This window comes from Coregonus lavaretus, assembly GCF_964263955.1.
Source record: "Coregonus lavaretus genome assembly, chromosome: 30".
NCBI classification, from domain to species: Eukaryota; Metazoa; Chordata; class Actinopteri; order Salmoniformes; family Salmonidae; genus Coregonus; species Coregonus lavaretus.
Window position 1 is genome coordinate 29,911,509 of NC_140017.1, and position 10,359 is coordinate 29,921,867.

Genomic DNA, 10,359 nt, shown 5'->3' on the forward strand with positions numbered 1-10,359 from the left:
TCAAGCTTGACCTTTTCCAATATGGAGCTGTACTACATCTTGTTTTCCACCATTTTCTGGGCGACAATCTATCCAGGTGACCAAAGAGCGAAAATGGGGAGAAGTCTAGCAGCATGACAGTAGCCATATATTAAACATTTAGACCTAACCCCAAAACTCTACCAAGCATTGATATTTTTTGTCTAAACTGTAAAGGTTGCAAAAAGCCTACCTGCAAACTTTCTCTGGAAAGTTTTAGGTGGAAAATGTAAACAGAGCTTATATAATAGAGTAGCTCCCAACATCAAAGAAACGTTGACTGCAAATGTTTTCACCTTGAGTCACTGAAACTTTTGCAACAACATCATTCTTATCCATTCAAACAGTTCCTGATGTTGAGACATGGTAATATTCCCTGGAACGTCCTGACACTGCAGTTTTAAATGCTGCTAGCTGCAGGCAGAGTAGAAAGGGGAGCAGACTTTACAAAGTAAAGCGGGAAAATGGCGTTCATCATTTTACAGCAGGGGGAGAGGCAGGACTGCTGTGTTTCGCTGGTGTCTCAGCGGCTCTCCTCTGCCATGCGCTCGCAGGGAATAAACTTTCACTGCCGGCAGATGGTGATTTCAGTGTCCCAGTAAGGCTTTCCAGTCGTAAACAACACAATGGAAGAGGAAAGGTGAAGGAGGAAAAAGTAAGGAACTTGTCTGTTGGCCTTGCATTAAAGAACATAATTGGTTAAAGAAAATTGTGATAAATAAAAAAGTTGACCAGTTTCATTTAAGGACCAAAAGATTGACAGCCGTCCCATATAGATTGCAGAATAGTTGGGAAGAGATTTTTGACGTACCGATTCCATGGCATAGTGTTTATGAACTGATACGCAAAATGCAACGACGGATTCAAAACTTAGAATTTTTCAATTAAAATAATTATATAAAATTATTGCTACCAATAGAATGTTATTTGTATGGGGGATACAATCTTCCCAGCTCTGCAGATTTGGCTGTGAAGAGACAGAATCATTAGATCATTTGTTTTGGTACTGTCCATTTGCAGCTTGTTTCTGGACACAGGTCCAGGAATGGCTGAAGGATTGCAATATTTGCATGGAGCTGACCCTGCAGATAGCACTACTGGGTGATCTGAAAAGTAATAGTCAATCGATCAATAATATAATAATACTTTTAGCAAAAATGTTTATTTTCAATTCACAAACTGTAGAAACAATGAGAATAGAAAGGTTCAGAACTTTTGTAAAACATCACAGTACAGTTGAAAAATATATGGCAAATAGAAATCCAATATGGATGGTGTTAAGAGATAGATGGGAGGTGTTGAATGGAGCTGAAGGATGGGACTAATAACAACAACTAATAACAACAAGATAAATAGTGTAAGACATGCTGTGTCCATAATAAGTATATAGGTTATATATTGTGAGCTTTTGTGAAAGAGCACAGTTAGAAAGATATGGCATATAGAAGCATACCAGATGGACATCATGAAAATGATCGGAGGAAGTTCAGGAGTAAAAACAAACAAAATATAATTATTGACTGTGTCCATAAAATGTATATAGTATGTATAAGCATGAAGTAGAGGCCTAAGCATTGTTGTTCACTAGTTTACTCCAATTAGGGAAGGGATGGTGGGGTTGGAAAGTAATAAAAGGGAAATATATATATTTTAAAAGGATATGTATGTATATATATATGTATGTATGTGTATGTATGTGTGTGTATATATATATATATATATATATATATATATATATATATATATATATATATATATATATATATGCGAGAGAAAAAATAAAAAACATATGGGGGATTGGAAGTGATGCAGACAATTACATTGATGGAAGTTACAATCTATCTGCAATATTGAAACTGATCTACCCCCTAAAGAAAAAAAAAGAAAAAACAACAACAACGTCAACAACAACACAATGTCTCATTGGATCTCTCCACAGAGTTTAGCAGTCTAGCTACTCTCTGGCTGGGGAATAAGGCCTGGCTGGGAACAATCATCACGACCAGCGATGCCACTATGAGCAGGCGGTATACACATGATCAGGACACACAGGCCTCAACATTAAGTAATAGCAGAGACACAGGTAATCTGGCATTCACCATATGGTTAAAGGATTAGAGGGTTAAATGCAGATGGTTAATGAAAATAATGTCTGTATAAATATACTGTAATGTCAGTAAGTCTCATCAGAAAACATTAAAGATGTTTTGCCAATCTTTTAATCATTCTAGCAACAATCCACTGGGGGTGTGACAGCCATAAAGAGGAAGGATGTGCTCTCGGCCTGATTAATGAAGTGTGATATGGCAGCCCAGAGTCTGTGGGGAAGCTCACACTTCAGCTGTGCATAACAGGGCAGAACAGTGGGGCGTGTGACCAGCTGACCCTCTGCAGGCCCGACGTGCCACAGGACCCATCTGCTAATTCTGCTGTCCTGCCCACTGTCCACGTCACAGACCATAACCCTGTTACACACTGAGCCACTGCTATGGCCAGCCCTCCGCCCTCTTCCACCCACATCCCCAACCACCGCTATGGTCAGCTCTCCGCCCTCCGCCCTCCGCCCTCCTCCACCCAAAACCCCAACCACCTATTACACATAGAGCCACCGCTACGGTCAGCCCTCCTCCACCTACTACCCCACCCACCTCTTATTATCACACCACCACTCTCCTCCTATACCCATCCCTCCATCTTTTCACCTCCTAAAGCTGTTCTGAATGTACAGGTTGCAGATATATGGTAATAACAGGTTAATAACACCCTCCGTAGCTCTAACTACTTTATGTGCTTAAAAATGAGAGGGGTTCGATATCAGTTTCATCAGGTCTTATCATGTCACAGTGAAGGAGATTGAGGATTATATCTTTGAGATGACAATCTTAATCCCAAAAAGTGTGTTGAAAAGAAGACACTTTTGGTCAAAAGTGTCAGGTTGTGAGTTTGCAGGGGAGAATGTTCTGGGTGCTGTTGAGTTTTTAAAGGAGATTGTGCCTCACCTCAGGGAGGGAGGGAGGGAAAATCAATGAGCTGTCCTCTCAATAATCTAAATCAAATCAAATCAAATCAAATGTTATTTGTCACATACACGTGTTTAGCAGATGTTATAGTGGGTGTAGCGAAATGCTTGTGCTTCTAGCTCCGACAGTGCAGTAATATCTAACAAGTAATATCTAACAATTTCACAACATATACCTAATACACACAAAACTAGTAAGGAATGGAATTTAAGAAAATATACATATATGGACAAGCAATGACAGAGCGGCATGGACTAAGATACAGTAGAATATTATAGAATAGAATGCAGTATATACAGTGGGGAAAAAAAGTATTTAGTCAGCCACCAATTGTGCAAGTTCTCCCACTTAAAAAGATGAGAGAGGCCTGTAATTTTCATCATAGGTACACGTCAACTATGACAGACAAAATGAGATTTTTTTTCTCCAGAAAATCACATTGTAGGATTTTTAATGAATTTATTTGCAAATGATGGTGGAAAATAAGTATTTGGTCAATAACAAAAGTTTCTCAATACTTTGTTATATACCCTTTGTTGGCAATGACACAGGTCAAACATTTTCTGTAAGTCTTCACAAGGATTTCACACACTGTTGCTGGTATTTTGGCCCATTCCTCCATGCAGATCTCCTCTAGAGCAGTGATGTTTTGGGGCTGTCGCTGGGCAACACTGACTTTCAACTCCCTCCAAAGATTTTCTATGGGGTTGAGATCTGGAGACTGGCTAGGCCACTCCAGGACCTTGAAATGCTTCTTACGAAGCCACTCCTTCGTTGCCCGGGCGGTGTGTTTGGGATCATTGTCATGCTGAAAGACCCAGCCACGTTTCATCTTCAATGCCCTTGCTGATGGAAGGAGGTTTTCACTCAAAATCTCACGATACATGGCCCCATTCATTCTTTCCTTTACACGGATCAGTCGTCCTGGTCCCTTTGCAGAAAAACAGCCCCAAAGCATGATGTTTCCACCCCCATGCTTCACAGTAGGTATGGTGTTCTTTGGATGCAACTCAGCATTCTTTGTCCTCCAAACACGACGAGTTGAGTTTTTACCAAAAAGTTCTATTTTGGTTTCATCTGACCATATGACACTCTCCCAATCCTCTTCTGGATCATCCAAATGCACTCTAGCAAACTTCAGACGGGCCTGGACATGTACTGGCTTAAGCAGGGGGACACGTCTGGCACTGCAGGATTTGAGTCCCTGGCGGCGTAGTGTGTTACTGATGGTAGGCTTTGTTACTTTGGTCCCAGCTCTCTGCAGGTCATTCACTAGGTCCCCCCGTGTGGTTCTGGGATTTTTGCTCACTGTTCTTGTGATCATTTTGACCCCACGGGGTGAGATCTTGCGTGGAGCCCCAGATCGAGGGAGATTATCAGTGGTCTTTTATGTCTTCCATTTCCTAATAATTGCTCCCACAGTTGATTTCTTCAAACCAAGCTGCTTACCTATTGCAGATTCAGTCTTCCCAGCCTGGTGCAGGTCTACAATTTTGTTTCTGGTGTCCTTTGACAGCTCTTTGGTCTTGGCCATAGTGGAGTTTGGAGTGTGACTGTTTGAGGTTGTGGACAGGTGTCTTTTATACTGATAACAAGTTCAAACAGGTGCCATTAATACAGGTAACGAGTGGAGGACAGAGGAGCCTCTTAAATAAGAAGTTACAGGTCTGTGAGAGCCAGAAATCTTGCTTGTTTGTAGGTGACCAAATACTTATTTTCCACCATAATTTGCAAATAAATTCATTAAAAATCCTACAATGTGATTTTCTGGATTTTTTGTTCTCAATTTGTCTGTCATAGTTGACGTGTACCTATGATGAAAATTACAGGCCTCTCTCATCTTTTTAAGTGGGAGAACTTGCACAATTGGTGGCTGACTAAATACTTTTTTCCCCCACTGTACATATGAGAGGAGTAGTGCAAGATATGTAAACATTATTAAAGTGACTAGTGTTCCATTTCTTAAAGTGGCCAGTGATTTCAATAGGCAGAAGCAGCCTCTAATGTGCTAGTGATGGCTATTTAACAGTCTGATGGCCTTGAGATAGAAGCTGTTTTTCATTCTCTCGGTCCCAGCTTTGATGCACCTGTACTGACCTCGCATTCTGGATGATAGCGGGGTGAACAGGCAGTGGCTCTGGTGGTTGATGTCCTTAATGATATTTTTGGCCTTCCTGTGACATCGGGTGCCCCTGATAATGCGTTCGGCAGACCGCACCACCCTCTGGAGAGCCCTGCGGTTGCGGGCGGTGCAGTTGCCGTACCAGGTGGTGATACATCCCGACAGGATGGTCTCAATTGTGCATCTGTAAAAGTTTGTGAGGGTTTTAGGTGCCAAGCCGAATTTCTTCAGCCTCCTGAGGTTGAAGAGGCGCTGTTGCGCCTTCTTCACCACACAGTCTGCGTGGGTGGACCATTTCAGTTTGTCGGTGATATGTACGCCAAGGAACTTGAAGCTTTCCACCTTCTCCACTGCGGTCCCGTCGATGTGGATAGGGGGGTGCACCCTCTGCTGTTTCCTGAAGTCCACAATCATCTCCTTTGTTTTGTTGATGTTGAGTGAGAGGTTATTTTCCTGGCACCACACTCCCAGAGCCCTCACCTCCTCCCTGCAGGCGGTCTCGTCATTGTTGGTAATCAATATATATGTCACAGCCAGACCAATTCTAAGCTGCAGAATGGGAAGTTGTGTTCATTTACAAATATGATTCTCAGATAGCAGGTGGCAGGTAGCCTAGTGGTTAGAGCATTGGACCAGTAATCAAAATGTTGCTGGTTTGAATACCCGAGCTGACAAGGTGAACAATGTGCCCTTGAGCAAGGCACTTAACCCTAATTTGCTTCAGGGGTGCTGTAACACATTTACATTTACATTTTAGTCATTTAGCAGACGCTCTTATCCAGAGCGACTTACAGTTAGTGAATACATATATATATATATATATTTTTTTTATACTGGCCCCCCATGGGAATCGAACCCACAACCCTGGCGTTGCAAACACCATGCTCTATCAACTGAGCTACATCCCTGCCGGCCATTCCCTCCCCTACCCTGGACGACGCTGGGCCAATTGTGCGCCGCCCATGAGTCTCCCGGTCGCGGCCGGCTGCGACAGAGCCTGGCTGACCCTATAAAACAACTCATTTCACAACACCTATCAGGTGTATGTGACAAAAAACATATTTTTTGATGTTCATCTTTTTTAGGATGCCAAATTGGTCAGGATGTGACTCTCTCTCAAAAACTAGAGTTGTGAATTCTGGAAATTAAGTAAGTGTCACACCCTGGCTCTGGGGACTCTATATGTTGAGCCAGGGTGTGTAGTTTCTATGTGTTTTGTTCTATGTTTACAGTCTAGTTCTTGTATTTCTATGTTGGCCAGAGTGGTTCCCAATCAGAGGCAACGAGTGTCAGCTGTTGCTGGTTGTCTCTGATTGGGAGCCATATTTAAACAGTCTGTTTTCCCTTAGTGTTTGTGGGATCTTGTTCCTTTCGGTGTGTTCCGTGGCTGTTGTGTTGAACATAGGACGTCACGTTATACATTTACATTTTAGTCATTTAGCAGACGCTCTTATCCAGAGCGACTTACAGGAGCAATTAGGGTTAAGTGCCTTGCTCAAGGGCACATTTACGTCATTTAGCGACTTACAAATTGGTGCATTCACCCTATAGCCAGTGGGATAACCACTTTACAATGTTCTTTTTTTTTTTTTTTTTGGGGGGGGTGGGGGTAGAAGGATTAATTTATCCTATCTCAGGTATTCCTTAAAGAGGTGGGGTTTCAAATGTCTCCGGAAGGTGGTGAGTGACTCCGCTGTCCTGGCGTCGTGAGGGAGCTTGTTCCACCATTGGGGTGCCAGAGCAGCGAACAGTTTTGACTGGGCTGAGCGGGAACTATGCTTCCGCAGAGGAAGGGGAGCCAGCAGGCCAGAGGTGGATGAACGCAATGCCCTCGTTTGGGTGTAGGGACTGATCAGAGCCTGAAGGTACGGAGGTGCCGTTCCCCTCACTGCTCCATAGGCAAGCACCATGGTCTTGTAACGGATGCGAGCTTCAACTGGAAGCCAGTGGAGTGTGCGGAGGAGGGGGGTGACGTGAGAGAACTTGGGAAGGTTGAACACCAGACGGGCTGCGGCATTCTGGATGAGTTGTAGGGGTTTAATGGCACAGGCAGGGAGGCCAGCCAACAGCGAGTTGCAGTAATCCAGACGGGAGATGACAAGTGCCTGGATTAGGACCTGTGCCGCTTCCTGTGTAAGGCAGGGTCGTACTCTCCGAATGTTGTAGAGCATGAACCTGCAGGATCGGGTCACCGCCTTGATGTTAGCGGAGAACGACAGGGTGTTGTCCAGGGTCACGCCAAGGCTCTTCGCACTCTGGGAGGAGGACACAACGGAGTTGTCAACCGTGATGGCGAGATCATGGAACGGGCAGTCCTTCCCCGGGAGGAAGAGCAGCTCCGTCTTGCCAGGGTTCAGCTTGAGGTGGTGATCCGTCATCCATACTGATATGTCTGCCAGACATGCAGAGATGCGATTCGCCACCTGGTTATCAGAAGGGGGAAAGGAGAAGATTAGTTGTGTATCGTCAGCGTAGCAATGATAGGAGAGGCCATGTGAGGATATGACAGAGCCAAGTGACTTGGTGTATAGGGAGAATAGGAGAGGGCCTAGAACTGAGCCCTGGGGGACACCAGTGGTGAGAGCACGTGGTGCGGAGACAGCTTCTCGCCACGCCACTTGGTAGGAGCGACCGGTCAGGTAGGACGCAATCCAGGAGTGAGCCGCGCCGGAGATGCCCAGCTCGGAGAGGGTGGAGAGGAGGATCTGATGGTTCACAGTATCAAAGGCAGCAGACAGGTCTAGAAGGACAAGAGCAGAGGAGAGAGAGTTAGCTTTAGCAGTGCGGAGAGCCTCCGTGACACAGAGAAGAGCAGTCTCAGTTGAATGACCAGTCCTGAAACCTGACTGGTTTGGATCAAGAAGGTCATTCTGAGAGAGATAGCAAGAGAGTTGGCTAAAGACGGCACGCTCAATAGTTTTGGAAAGAAAAGAAAGAAGGGATACTGGTCTGTAGTTGTTGACATCAGTGGGATCGAGTGTTGGTTTTTTGAGAAGGGGTGCAACTCTCGCTCTCTTGAAGACGGAAGGGACATAGCCAGCGGTCAAGGATGAGTTGATCAGCGAGGTGAGGTAGGGGAGAAGGTCACCGGAGATGGTCTGGAGAAGAGAGGAGGGGATGGGGTCAAGCGGGCAGGTTGTTGGGCGGCCTGCAGTCACAAGTCGCAGGATTTTATCTGGAGAGAGAGGGGAGAAAGAAGTCAAAGCATAGGGTAGGGCAGTGTGAGTAGGACCAGCAGTGTCATTAGACTTAACAAACGAGGATCGGATGTCGTCAACCTTCTTTTCAAAGTGGTTGACGAAGTCATCCACAGAGAGAGAGGAGGGGGGGGGAGAATGTGGCAAAGAGCTTCCTAGGGTTAGAGGCAGATGCTTGGAATTTAGAGTGGTAGAAAGTGGCCTTAGCAGCAGAAACAGATGAAGAAAATGTAGAGAGGAGGGAGTGAAAAGATGCCAGGTCGGCAGGGAGTTTAGTTTTCTTCCATTTCCGCTCCGCTGCCCGGAGCTCTGTTCTGTGAGCTCGCAATGAGTCATCCAGCCACGGAGCTGGAGGGGAGGACCGAGCCGGCCGGGAGGATAGGGGACACAGAGAGTCAAAGGATGCAGAAAGGGAGGAGAGGAGGGTTGAGGAGGCAGAATCAGGAGATTGGAGGGAGAAGGATTGAGCAGAGGGAAGAGATGATAGGATGGAAGAGGAGAGAGTAGTGGGAGAGAGAGAGCGAAGGTTGCGGCGGCGCATTACCATCTGTGTAGGGGCAGAGTGAGTAGTGTTGGAGGAGAGCGAGAGAGAAAAGGAAACAAAGTAGTGGTCGGAGACATGGAGGGGAGTTGCAGTGAGATTAGTAGAAGAGCAGCATCTAGTAAAGATGAGGTCAAGCGTATTGCCTGCCTTGTGAGTAGGGGGGGACGGTGAGAGGGTGAGGTCAAAAGAGGAGAGGAGTGGAAAGAAGGAGGCAGAGAGAAATGAGTCAAATGTAGACGTAGGGAGGTTGAAATCCCCCAAAACTGTGAGGGGTGAGCCATCCTCAGGAAAGGAACTTATCAAGGCGTCAAGCTCATTGATGAACTCTCCAAGGGAACCTGGAGGGCGATAGATGACAAGGATATTAAGCTTAAATGGGCTAGTGACTGTGACAGCATGGAATTCAAATGAGGAGATAGACAGATGGGTTAGGGGAAAAATTGAGAATGTCCACTTGGGAGAGATGAGGATTCCTGTGCCACCACCCCTCTGACCAGATGCTCTCGGGGTATGCGAGAACACATGGTCAGACGAGGAGAGAGCAGTAGGAGTAGCAGTGTTTTCAGTGGTAATCCATGTTTCCGTCAGCGCCAGGAAGTCGAGGGACTGGAGGTTAGCATAGGCTGGGATGAAGTCAGCTTTGTTGGCAGCAGAACGGCAGTTCCAGAGGCTGCCTGAGACCTGGAACTCCAGGTGTGGGGTGCGTGCAGGGACCACCAGGTTAGAGAGGCAGCAGCCACGCGGTGTGAGGCGTTTGTGTAGCCTATGCGGAGAGGAGAGAACAGGGATAGGCAGAGGCATAGTTGACAGGCTGTAGCAAATGGCTACAATAATGCAGAGGAGATCGGAATTAAATGAACTAAACATCTGGGAAAGGAGAGAGTAGGGCCTCCCTCACCAAAACTTCCACCTCAGAAACTATAATTGTTTCACTGAACCACCCGAACAAAAACTCTCCCAACTTCCACTTTTAGAAATTAGAATTGTTGTGAACTACAGCGGTTCAATGTTTCAAGGAATAGACTCAACTTACTTTATTCAGCTATCTAACTATGACACCATAAACTAGCATGCTAGCATCCAATAACACACAGTTTAGCACCAATACTTGGTTACAACAAACTACCAATAGTGTGTTAACACACTAAACAGATAATTCGTGTCCGTGTCTAGTTCCTTTCATAACGCAGCAATAATTAAACGTTGGCTAGCTAGCACAAATATATTGTATTTAGCTGCTACAGTACAGTTAGCTGGTCGTGTTGGCTAGCTAGCAATGGCTACTGTGTTGACTTAGTTTGAAAAACGGCTAGCTAGCTGGCTTCGTGCTACACCCGGCACCGCCGAAAACAATGCTAACCTACAATAACTACCCACAACAGCCCACGATGCCTAACTATGACACCATAGCTAACTAGCATGCTAGCATCCAATAACACACAGTTTAGCACCAATACT